Below are 11,399 nucleotides of genomic sequence, written 5' to 3'. Positions count from 1 at the left end.
CCGGAGAAAAAAAAAAAAAAAAAAAAAAAAAAAAACAAAGTTGAGTAAGAAGATAACATGCAAAGCCACACTTTTTATCTAAAACAGACTGTTAGAGAAGATGATGAAATAAGCTTGTATGGGGGTGTAATCCTGTAATTGCCACCTTTGGGAGCCTGAGGCAGAAAAATCACCATTTTGAGGGAGCTTGAGCAATTTAGTGAGATGCTGTCTCAACATAAAAAGGTCTGGGGATGCAGCTCAGTGATATGTACTTAACCCAGCATTTATGAAGCTCTAGATTCAATTACTGGTACCATCAATCAATCAATCAATCAATAAGCAAGAATTTAATCAAGAATGTGTAGAACCTGTATTAAAATGCTTTATAAAGTTTTCAGAGTAAAGGTATTGAATACATGTAAAATCATTTCTTATTCTTGAATAAGAACATTCTACATTCCAAAGAAGTTAATTCTTTCTCAACCTATAAATTCAAACTTATTTAAAGACACGAGGAATGAACGGACAGTCTCATAAGTTACTTTAGTTTCTTATATTTTGTCTTGACTATTTACAAGATGAATGAATTCTAAATATAATTCCAGGTGAAGAATAGGAAGTAAAACAAACGAATAGAACGTTAGAGGAATTTTTAGGTGTTGTGAGTTGCCATAGCTTTTAGCTAACACTTCTAAAGTGTTTACCATTTACTTTCAAATTCTGTTTTAAGCACCTTAAAGGGATGTAGTTTTTTTTAAGTGAGAAGGCATTACCACCTTTTAGAGAGTAAATCACAAACTATTAGAATTATTTTTGTATCAATTTTATAGTAATTGTAGCCTTTGCATTTTGCAAGTAAGAAGTGTTAGAACTGTACACCCAACATACGCAGTGTGATCAAAAATGCAATATTTAATTTTTTAAAAAACAGTATTATAGTAAAAGTCTCATTGCGATTATTCCTCTCAAAGCATCCCCCTTACTGCAAACACATCTCACCATTCTTTCTACTTTCTGTTGCAGTCCTGGAAGTCATCACGCCAGAGTATCTTTAGTTGTGCTCTTGTCATTACCTCCATGCTTTGAATCAATTCAGATCATTTACTTTTTGTGGTCATTTTGACTATGGAGATGAACCAGACATCACGTGGGGCCAGATCCAGTGAATAAGGTGGATGCCAATACATGGAATGTTTTATTTAACAGAAACTGCCATAAATATTTTGAATCAATTCAGGATATCAAGGCAGCCATGAGAAGACACTCACTAAATAGAACTTCCACAAGTGTTTCAAAAAGTGACAAGAATGATAGGTTAAATGCATTGGAACAAGCTGTAGTATTTTGAGGGGGATTAATGGCAATGAGTTTTTACTGTAAAAGCTTACTATACATTTTTATTATAGATTCACTGTATATTTTGATTATACCTCCGTGTGTTCATTGACTGTCATTGTGGTAAAAATAATACCATTTCAGATTGAATTATTGAGATTTTTGGGGCTTTTGTTTTGAACTTTTGCATGACATGTAAACAGAAAGCCTCATTAACTAATGTTAATGTGATAGAGAAATGATATAGGACCTCCAAATATGTAGGGGAAAGATTGTAACTCCCAACCTGCTAGATATCTAATACGCTGAGTTTGTGTTTCCCAAAATCAAAGCAGGAATTCTAAGGAACAAAGGATGTTAAGAGTAGGAAACATTCACTGAGGGACAGAAATACAGCTCCTGAGAGGCAGGAGGGGTCCCAGGTGGGTTGTCAAGTATCCCACTTTTCAGGGGAAATTTCATAGCTCACAGCCATATGGGCACAATGTGGGTTAAAACTATGATCAAACAATAAGATTATAAGTATTGTCACTTAGGTAATATTGCTCCAGTGGAGAAGCAAGTTATGTAGCAAGTTATGTACCAGGAAAGAACAAAGAACTTTTCAGGAAGGGATGCATCCGAGGATCTTGGTCAGCCTCTGAGGTGACTGATGTCTACCTATACTTTATTAGATCAGGTGTTGCCACTTAGCTGTCTGTAATAAGTGGATGCTATGGATGGTTAGTATCTAGAAGAAAGGTAATAAGAGCCAGTGATAAGGGCTATGAAAGAATTCTCTGGTGACTGAGGTCTAACATGGGAGGTGTGGGAAGGGAAGGGTTGATAGTGGAGATATGAAAGAAGCCAAGGAGAATGTCACAGTAGAAATGACTTAGAGGCGGCTTTTGCTGAAAGTATGTACTCTTCATTTGGATCTGAAGATGCCCAGTGGAAACTGAAAGCAGGGTAAGTGTGGTCTCTCTGGTGTCAGACTGATCTGTCCCCTTTGCTACTTCAAGCTTCAGATTTCTGTTCAACTTCAGATGGTCATTTAAATCTGAAAATCTTCCATCCAAGACTGCAGACACTAAGAGTTAGATATTTCCAAGATTTGTAGGTGCATCATAATCAACAGATTTTCAACTGTCACCTCTTACACTGCCCTGTTCCAGACCACCGAAGCAGAGCCCACAAATCTCCCATCACTGCCTAACCCTAAAGGAGGACAAAATTCTAAATCCATCTCAATTTAAAAATTTTTTAAAATTTACTTTTATTAGTACATCTTTGTTGTATGCAGTGATTGCATTCATTGTGGGAGCTGGCATGGGTACCTAACGCATCTTCTTGTCTGTCCTCCCCGCCCAGTGCAGGCCTTGTGCTCCTTTTCCTTCCTCTCTCCTGACTTCCTCATGCTCTGAGTCATTCTCTCCTGTGGTCACTTTGGATTCCAGTAACAGCAGATCTGAGTGATAAAGAGCTTGTGACAGGACTACAGCAGCAACTTTCTTATCAGAGCAAAGTCCCTCAGGCCATCCTGAGCTAATGATTAGCTGGGCCACAGTTTGACCAAGACTGCTGCACTATGCGCCCTTCTTGACCCCAGGTTTTATTTTTCCTGCCCCTGTGTAATCCAAAGACAAGTCAGGATGGGGGCCTTGTTTCTTTCCACTGTGGCCATACTGAAGAACACATTCCTGAGTTTTCCACCACATGTCTCTCTCTGAAATGGGCTCTTGAGGCAGTGGGGAGCTTAATCTGGTCTGTTCCCCCTGGCAACTTTGTTGCCTCAGCCTCACTATTATAGTTTGCTGCTTCCATAGGTAATGCAAATAAATAATTATTTAGTTTGACATTGGAATCTCAAGATACACTGAGGACATTGCCTGGGAGTGTTTTTGGCTTCTTCTCAGAAATCTCATTGGTCAGTAGAAGGAGCTAGGGACTACAGGTGATACTGAGAACTAGTTTGGAATTCTGGGCCCATCCCTGACAACATGATGGAGACCACTATGAAGCAGCTCTGAGCAGGACTTATATGAACCAATTGGCTTTCCATGTTTACTTGTGAGTCACTGGTCCCTACTGAGGCTTGTAATGGAGGGTGAAGCTATGAGGCCTCAAAGGACAAGATAAGGTCACAGTTGAGGATGTTTGGCTCCAACCCCCAATAGCTAAGAGGATCCTGCAGCTGCAGACATCTTACTCCTGCAGTGAAGGCCTTCCTGGAGGTAACATAATTCTCCGAAATTAACAGAAGTATTACTTGGAGAATTCTGTAATAGGTTTCCCAAGTCCTGCCCAGATTCCTGCATTTTCTTCAGTGTCCCCCTCCTTTATTTGAAAACCTAATAACTATGGGCTGCTCAGGGAAGTCTTGGTGTCCCCCAGAGAACCTCAAAATCTGTGATAGGGTTGAACCCTCCTGGAGCTTTGAAATCATTTTAAGTGTCTCATTTATTTAAGCCTTTGCCGTCCACTCATTTGGGAGACTGTGGGTCTGATGAGCCCTCCATAACTAAGGGATACTAATAATGCAATAAAAACACATAGCTGAATTATTCTCTGCATACCTACTTTTTAATCTAATATGTGGAAAATTTGTTCTGCAGATATATGGAGCTGTAAGAATTTACCTGCAGAGTAATTTTTCAATATTCATAAATAGAATTAAACAGTAGTGCATTTTCTGCAGAGAACTCAGTTATACTCTTAATATTTAACTATCAGTCAATCGTTTAATATTAGAGAACAAGGATGGCCATCTGATTTATGATACATTTCCCATTTTTCCATTTCCATTTGAGAAAAGAAAATTTATATAAATGATCACTTAAAGTAAGTTATGTGAAATAAACATTTTGTATTATTATTTTTTGTTGTCGTGCTATTACATATCAGATTTCAACTCTGATATATAGCAACTGAAAATATTTCCCTCTGCCCTTGTTTTGTCAAAAAATTTATTAGGAAAAAAAATTTATTAGGACTCTTTGAAATAGATAACCACCTATGTTACGGGAATGTTTGAAGAACTAGTTTCTGTGGTATTGGTTAAATTCCATGGCGCAGAGACCCTTTAAAATTTAAAATATTGGCCTTTGTGGCTCACATATGTATTCTCAACACTCTCAAGGTTGAGAAAGAAAGATTTCACGGTTTTGGTCAGATTTAGCAACTAAGTGAGACCCTTTCTTAAAAGAAACCATGTACACACATACATACACATACACATATACACACATGTGCACACACAATTAACATTTATAGTTAATTTGGAAACTGAGTATCTTATATTGCTTTTCTTGTTCTCTTGACAAGAGACAATTCTATGACAATAAGGTACATGATGTGCTTTTTGAAATCCAGTGCTTTTTTCTTTTCCTTTTCTTTTCTTATTTTTTTTGGAGGGTGGTCTTTACTAATTTAGCATTTTGTTTTTTTTTTTTTTTTTTTTATTTTAAGGATAAAAGGAGGGAAACATTAACAGACATACAACATTTTACAACATATCACAAGCACAATACAGACAATACAGAGTTACAAACAAAGTGGTAGGGAATTAACAATGGTGGTTGTATTACATATTGATATCTTCAAAGTGGCTTCTCATGAAAACAGATATAGACATGCAATACTGGTCAACCAAAGACTCATTGACAAGTCAGGTGGAATCATAATCCCTGACCTAAAATTATACTATAAAGCTACTGTCATAAAATCCACCTGGTACTGGCTAAAAAACAGGCCTGAGGATCAATGGAACAGACTGGAAGAAACAGACACAACCAAAAACACACTCAACCACCTCATCTTTGATAAAGGGGCCAATCAAACTCACTGGAAGAATGATAGCCTCTTTAATAAATGGTGCTGGAAAAATTGGCTCAATACCTGCCAAAAACTGAAAATAGACCCAAGCCTATCACCATGCACCAAACTCAAGTCAAAATGGTTCACAGATCTCAATATTAAACCAGAAACACTAAATCTATTGGAAGAGAAAGTAGGTAAAAACCTCAAAGACATAGGGGTAGGCAGAGAGTTCATGAATAAAAACCAAATTGCACGTGAAACACTTGAAAGAATCAACAACTGGGATCTCATCCTACTGAAAAGTTTCTGCACATCTAAAGAAATCACCAGCAGAGTCAAAAGAAAACCAACAAACTTGGAAAAAATTTTAGCTGATTGTCCCTCAGACAAAGGGCTTCTATCTAGAACATATAAAGAATTAATTTAGCATTTTGGATAACGCACTTAGTTTCTTTTCGTTGTTAAAGCAGCTGGACTCTTTATGTAAAAAGCTGATAATTGTGATGTAAATGTGACTGGTCTACCTTTCCCTATATCGAGTACATGAATTTTAATGGAGACGCCAGCTCTACAGTAACCTAGCTATATATACATAACTTAATGAAATAATATATTGTAACATTAAGAGCAACAACCTTTTTGCTGACTAGATTTTATTAAATAAATTAAACATTTTTCTAGAATTAAATGAGAAAACTAAAAACATTTTGTGCACTTTCTTTGTGTTGGGTGTTTTCACATACACAGTAATTGCTTCTAATCTTATTGGCTAGATTTTGGTGAAATTCAATTTTTCTTTTAATCAAAGATTTCTTGTGTTTCAAAATGTTTTGCTTCTCTCAAACATAATATAAAAATATAGCTTCTCTTTTAATTTTTTTTTCAGATGTTTATGAGAAAGTGGAAAATGATAAAAACTCTACCCACTCAACTTTCCATTTGTAGTTTTGGGCTTGCACAGTATGGTGTTCTGCTTTCCCACTTGATCATTATTGTCCTTCAGGTTTGTCCCTCCCTACCACCTGTAGTGGATAGAGATTTGGACACATTTTTACCACTTGATTAAGAAGTATAGATTTTCATTATCAAAACTGTTCCCTCGGATGTGTGTGTGTATATATATATATATATATATATATATATATATATATATATACAGGACATGACTAATGAGTTGAATATAAAATGGCCTAAAAATCTCACTGGCATCTTCTGGAGTTGACAGCCCACTTGAAGTGGTGGCAGGTCCTGTGACAACTACGCTGGCTTCTGTTTCTCATATCACTTATCTTGTAGACTTCTGCCTGATGACATAAATAAAGACCTAAATGTCTACAGCAGGGTAAATTGGCAACAGGTACCAGGTCTTATTCATTTCCTCACTGAAAATATGATTTGCCTTTTGTTCATTTAATTCACATTTATAAATGATTTATTGAGTATTATATTCAACATGGCACACTAGACTTTCCAGAGAGGGATATATAAAAAGGACCTAATGATCTAATGAGAAGAGCCTTGTCTCAGTGTAGACTTTGGGGTAACCCAAATTAAAATAGTTTAATTAGAAGTTATGCTACAGGGCATACTTCCAGAATGCAGTCCTCAAAGTGAATCAAGTGTCCATCAAATGGCCACCAGGAGCTCTGCTGGTAAGTGGGCTGGCTTTTAATAGCACCCTTATAAATAAGACTCCCTTCACTTCTTTGTAGATTGGGATGGTGTGGGAGGGAAAACACAGGCTCAGGCAATATATAGAACAGGAGAAAATAGAGATCATGATCATTTTGTAAATTATGAAACCTGATATCTTTTATTAAATATTCTGTAAAATATGAAGAAAGACAATGGCATACTGAGGTTTACCAACATCTAACTCAGTGTTGGCTATGACATGGATCCCTATGGTATGATCCCTCTGGAAGCATATAAAGTAATTATTTAAAAATTAAAATTAACTGCTACGTGTAAAAGCTTCAGTTTCTCTCCCGTTGTTCCTCTTCTTGATACCCCGGTGAAAGGCATCAAGCAGAGGTTGGGTTATAGTCTCTGGTATAATTTAGAAATGGATCAAATTAATGAAAATGTTGGAGGTCCAATGATTTGGTTTCTAAGAGAATGCTTTAATGAAAAAAGAACATGTTATTTCATCTTATATTTCCTACAATCCTTGAAATAAGTATACATTTTGTACCATCGTGTATTTCCTACCATCCTCAAAATAAGTGTATATTTTGTTGATTTTTTTAAAAAATTTTTTGAAGAGCACTTCTTTGACTCATTTATCAAGTGACTTTGAATACTGGCAACCTTAACAGGAACCCAGTGGTTGAAAGTGGATTGCAACAGATTATGGAGCAAGGCTATACCTTATGTAGAAGGGAAATTGCTTTCTATTTGAGATCAAATGGCTCTCTTTTGCCACACTCTTGGGAGCCAATTGCAAGCGAGAACTGGACCACTGGTCACAAAGTCACTAGGATGACAGAGCTGCCTATGATGAGCTATGATATATCAAATCCACCTTGGTCATAGTTTGGGCCCAGAAGCAGCCCATCATGTATTTTATCTTAGTTCATTTGGTATTGGATCTGACCAGCCCTTGAGCATATGGTTCAGATACATGACCAACATCCAGATTATGAACAAATAGGTCAATGCTTTATGTCACCTAACTCTGCCAATGACTCTCTTTGAACTAACAATTTATTCATGACAGTTCCCTATAACCAGCTAACGTCAGGGAGAAGCTCAGGCCTGCTTCTTGGATAGCTCCACCGAATATTATAATATGATCTGAAAAAGTAGGCTACTATTACAATAAATTCTCATCTGTCCTAAAATCCAGTGGTTAAAAAAGAAGCCCTTCCAGAGGAACAGAGCATCAAAAAGAATACTTGATCATCCACGTAGCTGCATGGAGAGGGAATCATGGATCTAAGCCAACACATACACTCTGAGTAGGAGTGAAGGGCTTGGCTTTTCGTTCAGGCCTGGGAAGAGGAAGATAGGAAGACTGTAGAGAAGTTAATGTGGAAAAGGTATGTGGATGAATTTTATGAGTTTGCTAAATGTGTTTTCATGCTTCCCAAAGGCTGCACTGAATAGAAGAAACTCAACAACCAGGTTGACAATATGACTTGTCTGTGATGGTTCTCATTTGTGTGCTGTGGATCCATGAAAAGATATAATGTAAGGATATAATGTAAGGCTTGGTATATAAGCCCAATACGGGCTTGTTAGTATGTCCTACAGTAGCTTTTGCTAAACCTGAAATCTAGAGGATAACTGGTGTCTGTACTAGGTGCAGAATTCATTTGTATATGAAGTTTAAAATGTGACTTTCTGGTTTTCAAACTTAGCTGAGAAGCATAATAAAAAGAACAGAATATTCTTTTGCTTTAATGTGTAAGAGTTTTTCACACAGAGAGTTCTTTTTCCTCTAAGTAAATTTTGCCTCAGCTGAACTTACATATTGGGATCTGAACTCATATTTGTTAAGACAGTATTTAAATCAGTGCTGCTCCTTTAAATTAACCACTCACTTTTGGATGAAGTTAGCTAAACAAGGTAAAATTGTTGTGCTGTCTGTGCTCACAAAGTGAAAGGCTAAAGTTGCTCACTCAGATGCACCAGAAAAAGCCATGTGTCAGAGTTTAAGCCAACTGTGAAATACAGTATAATATGTTGCTAACAACTGTCTTTGAGAACTATTATAGTCTTGCTTGCTCAAGCCCATAGCCTAATGCCATCCACCCTTGCTACGCCAATCAGTTTCCACAGATATTACTCTGTTTGTACATACCAGTACTTATATAGGAATAGCAAATTTCCTGGCCCTCAAAATCAGATATTCAAGATTTAGGAGACCGATCAATAATAGCCTTTTATTTTTCATTCCTTTGATTTGAATACAGTTAAAAGAGGGGTAAAAGGTGTGAAAACATGAGCTTTATTACTACAGAGAACTAGGTTAGACGACTTGCTTTAGTTCATAGAGATTCTAATATATCACCACTGAATTAAACGCCTTTGAGATCTTAGAGTACCTTTTCCATAAAGGAAGACTGACAGTGAAGAGCCCAAAAGTGGCTGAGACCTGAAGGACCAATTTGATAAATTATTCCTCCTTTCCTAGGGACAATGGAAAGAAAGTCAAGAATTGGTCAAGAACAGTGTTAAGAATACATCTAGATGGAAATATGAGAGTTATTATTCAGTCTTGATGGTTCACTATTTTGAAGCAAAGCATTTAATAAAGGAGATATTATACCTTTGCTCTTTTACCAATGATTGAAGAGAAACTGTTTACTTGCATTGCCATCTGACCAATGTAAGATTAAAAGTGTTTGATAAGAGTTGAGAAGTCTAGATGACAAACCTTTGTTTTACTTTATAATCTGTCTAGTAACCTCAATGTGGTATGTAAAGTAACTTGACAAATTTTATTTTAGGAATGAAATGATCTTGACTACCTACCCTACAAATCATTTAATCCTACTGTCCCTCCTGGTTCAATTTATCTTATGATTGAGATAATAACAATTATATGGCCTTGACTTGTCAGCTACTTATTTTAAACATTCAATTAAGTGACACATGTAAAAGAATGTTTTAAATAACAAAGGATTCAATATATATTGTGGGATATAATACTTATTTGATCAAAATATATACTAGTGGATAGACATGAAAACTAAGGTCCACTATTAATGATAATAAATACATATAAGTATATAAAATTTCCATGACCAATTACAGTTTAAGTATGTTTTAATAATTTTCTTCTAAAATATGAAGAAAAATAAAAACCACTAGAAATCCCATCATACAGAAGTAAGCTTCACTAATATCTTGGTGATAATCCTTCTTATCCTCCTACGTTGCTACATAAGCTTCTTTACATTTTACTTTTCTTGCTCAACACATTGTTGAAAACCTCCTAAGTCAATTGGTATAGATTTAACACAATTGAGCAACTATTTTCAGGTATGGTATGGGTGTATGAACTAAAGTTTATGCAGAGGTGGGAGTGAGGCATATACCTGTAATCCTAGCACTTGGGAGCCTGAGGCAGGACAATTGAAAGTTCCAGGAGGTCAGCCTGGACTATGTTTTGAGATTTTGCTTCAAAAACAAACAAAATAAAACAAAACAAAAACAAACCCAGCTAAGAATTCAGTTATTTGTCACTTGAGTGTATGTGTGTGTGTGTAATTTCCCTGTGCAGTACATTCTGGATCTAGAATAACAAAGGTAATTGAATCTTGGGGGTTTTATCCTCATGAGTAGATTCACCCATTGGTGAATCATTAGTGAAACCTGCTATTAGGGGGTGGGACCTCGTTGGAGGGGGTCACTGGGAGTGACCTGGAAGGATGTATTCTTGTCCCCCTTCTTCTGTTTTCCCTCTGCTTCCTGGCCACCACGACACTAGCAGCATTTCTCTGCTACATCCTTACACTCTGTCTTTCTTGCCTTGGAGCCAGAAGACTAAATCCTCTAAAAATTCTGAGCTAAAATAAACAACTCCTTTAAATCATGCGTGTCAGTTATTTTGTCTCAGTGACAAGCAAGTGGCTAAGATATATATGGTTAAAGAAATTAGTGCAAGGAGCAGCCAAAATTTCGCCATGCATGCCTCTGGGTCACCTGTGTCACAGGACCCTTTAATTCTTGGAGTTGAAACCTCTCTCTTATTCTTAGTTAATATCCTTAAATTAACTATTCCTAGTTAATATCCTTAAATCTTTGCTTCATTGTCACTTCCTCTGCAAATGTCCCGAACCTTCTCTGATAAAGCTGGCTCCTATTATTATGCATACTCTTAGCTCTGTGTACCTTTCTTTTTTATTTTTCTCAGAGTTGCAGTTTTACATTATATGAGATTATTTTATAAATGTCACCACCTAATTTTAAGTTTACTACAAATGGGGCTATCAATGCTTTTCACTCAATATAATCTGCAGTGTCTAGTACAGTGATTGAGTCATCATATGTGTTAAAAAATGCTCACTGATCCTAAGACTACATGCTAAGAATGAGATAAAACCCCGTTAAATATATATCATGAAATTCAGACAGAGAAAATTTTCATTGCAGATTGATATTTTCTTTACGTTTGGGATTCTCATTTCTCTTCCATTCTGTCAATAACATCTATAAATAAAGATGCTGGTGAATTACAACCAATAGAGTTTTTCAGAAACAGCCAGCCACAAAACTGTTTAATGTAATGTAAACTTTTATCTGATGCTATCTAATAGAAAGCAGTGCTCAGAAAA

Source organism: Chinchilla lanigera, unplaced genomic scaffold (assembly GCF_000276665.1).
Source record: "Chinchilla lanigera isolate Chin_1 unplaced genomic scaffold, ChiLan1.0 scaffold00016, whole genome shotgun sequence".
Taxonomy (NCBI): Eukaryota; Metazoa; Chordata; class Mammalia; order Rodentia; family Chinchillidae; genus Chinchilla; species Chinchilla lanigera.
The sequence above is the reverse complement of the archived record's forward strand: the minus strand, read 5'-3'. Positions refer to the sequence as shown.